Genomic DNA, 5,748 nt, shown 5'->3' with positions numbered 1-5,748 from the left:
TTTAACAAAGAAAAATCAACCAAAAAAATGATTTCGCTTGTCACCTCTGACACGCGTGTCATAGGTTCGCCATCACTGGGGTAGAGCGTCCACAGAGCCCACAGATAATGTCCCTTTGTGGAAGACAATTGATGACCTATGACTCCTGCTTTTCTATATCCGTAGAAAATGCACAAAAGTTGTTTCAAACACAAGTGAGGATACCACCCTACCTTAGGATTGGCCTGAAGATGCCATTGATAGAACATAAGAGGATAAGACCTTCTCTTTGTTTCCTCAAAGGGGGATATGGTGGAATGGATCATCAATTCATTCTGCCCTCCTTCTAGAGTGCTTTCTTTTATTCTGTAGATGCTGGAAGTCTAAAAACTACATTTTCTCAACTCCCTGGAAGCTAGGACATGATTCAAGTTTTACCCACCGGTGGCACTCATGTAGTTTCAGAAGACAGGCATGGGGCAAGGGCCTTGCGTCCGCTGCTTCTGAGGCCAAAAAGCACATGGAGGCATTTGGCCTTTCCAGAGTCTGTCACTCACATGGGTGTTGAGAGGCAGAGTGTGGGGCATTCATTTCTAACCCAGCAGGTGTGGTGTCATCTGGAGCTGGCAGCAGTGGAAGATTCCTTATCTTGGCAGCATCCCGGTGACAGCAGCTGTCGTGTAGTTCTGATGAATGTGGTTTCCTGGTTCTGAGGCAGCTTCCTTGATGGGCCGGTTCTGCAGAGTGCTTAGGGAGGCTTTCCTGACATCTCAGCCTTGAGTCTGTTTCTGCAGTCCTCCCAACGATTCTATAAGCCATTTAATACCCTGAAATCAATCGCTTCCTGCATCGCTTACTAGACAGGATGCTGTTCTCTACCACTAAACCCCAAAGGATACAGCATGGTGTGTAAAGAATATATAGGAAACAGTATCAAAATATGTCTGAGAAGTTAAACACAGGAAGGGGTAAGTGGAAAAGAGATTTCTTTTATTATTTATTTGCCACTTAAAACCTGTTTTATTAAGGATTTAAACATCCAAACATTTTACAGAGGACGGAGGCCTGGTCAGAAACGATGCCTCCTGTATTTCCAGCTTAAAGGCAGACACACACCCACTGCACACACAGCCCAGGCACCTGGTGGTCTTTATTTTTACTATTTGTAAAAAACAGGCATTTAGATCTCAAAAGGTGTATTAAAAAACTACCAGCAGCAGTTTGGAGCCCTTCAGCGATGCTTGGGAACCCCTCTTTGCTGACACAGACTGCTGTTCCACGTTCAAAAGCAGGACCCTGTCCCCGGCCAGGCCCCACGCCTCGTGGACACTCGGCCCGCTGCTCAGGACTCGTGGGGGAGGGTGTCTTCTTCCATCTCCTCCCTCCGGTCGTTGCTGGGGCCTCCTTGGCGCTCTCTGCCCGGGGTATGGCCTGACTGCAGTAGGCCCTTCGGCCTCTCCACCTCCGCCAGCGTCCGCGTTCGCTCTGGGGTTGGGGTTCTTGATCGCTTCCATGGCCCCCGGGGACATCCCGGGACGCCTTTCTTTTGTCAGTGGGCAAACCAGCACCTGGGGTGAACGTTGTGCTTCTCCTGACAATATCCTTTGCGAGCTGTGCACCCCGTTTGCCCTTGAACATGTTCTCTGCTTCCTGATGCTCTTTCAGCTTCACCTTCTGGAAACCCAGCACTCTGACTTGGGAATTTTGTAAATGACATAGAGTCGGTAATGCTTCTGGTTTGCCATGGGGTTTCTTAGAATCCTCAGCTAAGCCAGTCACTCGAGAGACGCCAAAGGGTCCCGGTCACCCAGCTCCACGAGGCTGCTGTTGGTGAGAATGAGCTCGGCCCAGCGCCTCCCTGTGCGGCATATTCTACTGTTGTTCACCAGTTGTGTCTTTAGTCTTCTCAACAAAGGAGAGCCATCCAGTTTCCGGATTGCATTGTCGGAAAAATCAATAGCATCAAACTGGTCTAAGGTCGCACCCAGATTTTCCATGACAGGAATTGTTATATCCCCGCAGATCCAGCTCGCGTCCCGCACGGCGCTGGTGTACTGCTCCATCAGCTCCGCAGTCAGCTGCAAAAGAGAACTTTTATCTGCAGCTGGTGATTGACATTCATCTGTTCATTCATTCATCCATCCATTCATTCATGCCATATTTATTGAAGGCCAGACACTGGGAGCAGATAGCCATTCACTGAGGGAAAAGACTGATGGGCTCCTGTATTCAGAGTGCTCAAGGTCTAGTGGATTACAGTTACACACCTCTTAATAATGGGGATACATTCTGAGAAATGCATCATTAGGTAATTCTGTCATTGTGGGAACATTATAGAGCGCATGTACAAAAATCTAGATGGCATAGCCTACCACACATCCAGGCTACATGGGGTACCATTTCCACACACGTGATCTGCTGCTGTCTGAAACCTTCTGAAGTGCATGACTGTATACCTCTTTCCCTCCCCTGTTCTATCTCCCTGGCTGAGAATGTTGACTTATATTTCTTTTCAGTTAGGGATCAGACAGTTGAGAGACTTGCTCAACCAAAGAATTGGTTTCTAGAGAGCTAAGAGCTCCAGGAGTGAAAGGTTACCCTCAACCCAGGCCAGTCATAAATACCAGTCATGGAGTTTTTCCTTCCAGGTACGTCAATAATTAACTAATAAACAGAGCCTACGCTTCATCTGTAATCTTAAGATCAGGGTTTACTTCACACACTTGCACACCTAAAACACATTTGTCACTATCCACGCAGTAAATTCCCCTCTAAATTCTTCACTCCAAGATGGAGTGCATGTGTTCAGCAGCCACGGAGAAGTGTTGCTCAGATCTCCCTGAGAGAGAACCCGCTGCGTGGGCTGCTGTCAGCTGAAAGTTCATTTGGAATCTGCCTGGGCTTTGGAACAGATCTCTCACTGAGCAGCCCTGGTCGTGAGTGAGCTCAGCAAGTATAAGGAGCAGCCATTTCTTCACTATGGGCTATCTTTTCACCTAAGCTTGTTACCCCATTCTCCCTATGCCTTTCCTTTCACAGGGATCAGACCTCTGTCATTATCTGAAGCCTTTCCCCACCTACTCCTGCTTTCTCTCTTCTTTCTCTTTCACAAGTATCACTGCCAATAAATCTCTTGGATTCCTAACTCGGTCTTGGCATCTGCTTCCTGGCGGAACCAATCAGCCCACTGTGCAAAAACACCTTTTCTTTTGAGAAGTTACTCATTTATTTCTCACTTAAGAGCTTTTCCATTTACCTTTGTTTTTTCTCTCTTTTATCCCCTGAACAAAACCTCCCATATCTGAGATTCTGATTTCTCTTATCGAGGCCCACCTCAATCCTAACAGTAAAGAAAGTGAAGAGGGACTCTTGGAAGTAGTTTGTGTAAAACAGATAAATTAGGGAAGATATTGGGTAACTGGCATTTGATTCCCTGGGACAGTCCTTGGCTACCATTCATGGAGCTGGATCTTCTGTTGTGATCAGAAGATAGTCACCAGTGGACACAGGTGTGCAGCTTCACCTCCAGCATATGCTATTGTAATTGTTTGCACCATGAAAGTAAAAGACCAAGTGGGAATGCCTTCCCAACACCTAGACACTTAATGAGCTGCTTAGTCATCAAGGCCCAACGCATTTGTCTCCTTTGTGAGAACTTTTCTGCTCTCCCAGGTAGCATCACCAGGTAGGAGGATGCATTTCTCACACTGCATGGCAATTATTTGAACACATGACTCCTCCTTAGCTAGGTTGTGAATCTTAAGAATGGGATGATGTCTGTCTCAGGCATTTTATTATCTTCCTCATAGGTGTGGACTTGACACTTTGTAGGAACCCAATAAGTGCTGAGTCAGTGGAAGGCGCACACCTGTCTGGAATAAGGCAGTGGACTAGACACTTCTGAGGAAGCTCTTTTGCCTGTGATTCTAGTTCCAGTCTCAGCCCAGGGCATTGCTGTGCGTCTGATTGGTTTGGTGACTTTTGGCCCTTATTCATGGCATTGTGAAAAGCAAAGAACAAAATGCAGGAGTCCAGTCTTGGCTCCTCACTGGCCTTCAATTTCCTTATCTACAAAATAGAAGATCTGGTCAAATAATCTGTAAGGATTTTCTAGCTCTTTAACTCCAAATTTCTGTGTTGGAGGACATATAGCTGTATCATCTATCAGCCCTTGCTTCCCAGGTGGACATGGCTGACTAGGAAATGGAACTTCCCCCACTGTTGCATGAACACCCCCCATAACTACTTGCTCAGGTTAGTGGGGGAGAGGCTCTTCTGTCCACAGTAATGAGATATATCTGTGCTTAAGCTTGAAGGATCACAAAGAAGATGGATAAATGCTGCTGGGGTATCTACTATGCTTGGTGCGTTCACAAATGTTATCTAATTTTTTCTCTCTCTCCACAACAACTGTGTGGGGTTAATATGATCTCTAATTTTGAAGATGGGGAAATGAGAATCAGTGGTTTTAAAAAATGCCATAGGTCATACAGCTAATGAACTAAGAGAGGTGAGATTTCAAGCCAAGTGTCCAGACTCCTATTGCTGTTATTCTAGGCAGAAGGAAGGAGTGAGTACATATGCCGAATTGGAGAAGCACAGTATTTGAAAGTAAGGAACGGTGCAGGTAGAGTGCAGAAAGTAGAGGGTGTTTGAAGGCGGATGGTGTGAGGCAAGACTGGCATGGGTGTGCATACCAGCCATTGACAGCGGATTCGATGAACTGGGTGCACTAGGGCACCATGGAAATTTTTGAGTACACGTAGGACATACTCAGTCATTTATTATGAAGGTTAATCGAGCTTTGAAGTATAGATTTAGTGAGGAAAGACAAGGGACCTCTTAGAAAGCCTATGGGAATAGCCATCCTCCAAGATAAATCATTAAACAAACAGAGAGTTTTGGGTACAAACTACTGTGCTTCACACTGTGAAAGGTACAGAGACGAAGAGACATGCCATGGGTCCTGCCCTGAAGGAACTTATCTCACAGAAGAGACACCATGAGGACTATTAGAGACACATGGGCTTCTAGATGTAAGTGCTAAGGAGGTACAGCCACATCCCTGTCTTTGTAGAGTTCTCGGATGGATACAACTCACTTGTTTGAAAGGGGTCAGAAGTGAGTTTTTGGTTATCTCTTGTACTAAAAATTGGGTTTTGTGTCTTCCTGTTTGCTTGGATGTCCGAATGTTCACCTTTCAGTAAAAAACAAATTGTGACTCACTGCCTTTTCTCCTTCTCCTTTAAGCCTCCCTCTCTTCTTAAGCGTGAGCCCAGGAATGAGAGACTGCCTGCCACAGGCTTCCAGGGGCTCAGGTAGTGTCAGAACTGCAGTGCAGAGGCGGGGCTGGCAGAGCTGCCTTCGCTCCAGTCTCCTAGTGGCTCTTCTTTCTGCTGTTTTTGTTCTGTTTGTTATTTCCCAAGTCCCCCCCCGGCCACCTCCCACCCCCATATACACACATATTACACACTGACCTCACCTTCAGTCACCCACTGAGGGCTGATGTATCAGTTCTTGGATGTTTAAATAACAGTTCCACGAGGGACACTCCTATCTATTAAATAGTTTTGATCTAGACATATAGGCACTAGAGGAACCAACATGCTATTTAATTTTATTCTCCATTTTCTTTATTTAGCTTCTTCTCCTTTTGTATGTTTAAGCTTCTCCTCTGTGGCCAAGATGGTGTTGTGAGAGATGGAGCAGGATGCGGGGTTATTTACTTAGTCATCACAATTTTATAGAGTTATGGAATGCCCTATGCCA

The 5,748-nt window shown here is 46.0% G+C and overlaps 1 pseudogene; it reads right to left on the bottom strand.

The window, feature by feature from the left end:
• Positions 1-1,321: 1,321 nt before the first annotated feature.
• LOC139005122 (U2 small nuclear ribonucleoprotein A' pseudogene) lies at positions 1,322-4,219 on the bottom strand (annotated as a pseudogene).
• Between the last annotated feature and the right edge of the window lie 1,529 nt (positions 4,220-5,748).

This window comes from Myotis yumanensis, unplaced genomic scaffold, assembly GCF_028538775.1.
Source record: "Myotis yumanensis isolate MYYU_CA2020_CCGP unplaced genomic scaffold, mMyoYum1.0.hap1 SCAF_1, whole genome shotgun sequence".
Taxonomy (NCBI): Eukaryota; Metazoa; Chordata; class Mammalia; order Chiroptera; family Vespertilionidae; genus Myotis; species Myotis yumanensis.
This window is presented reverse-complemented; position numbering and strand designations above follow the sequence as displayed.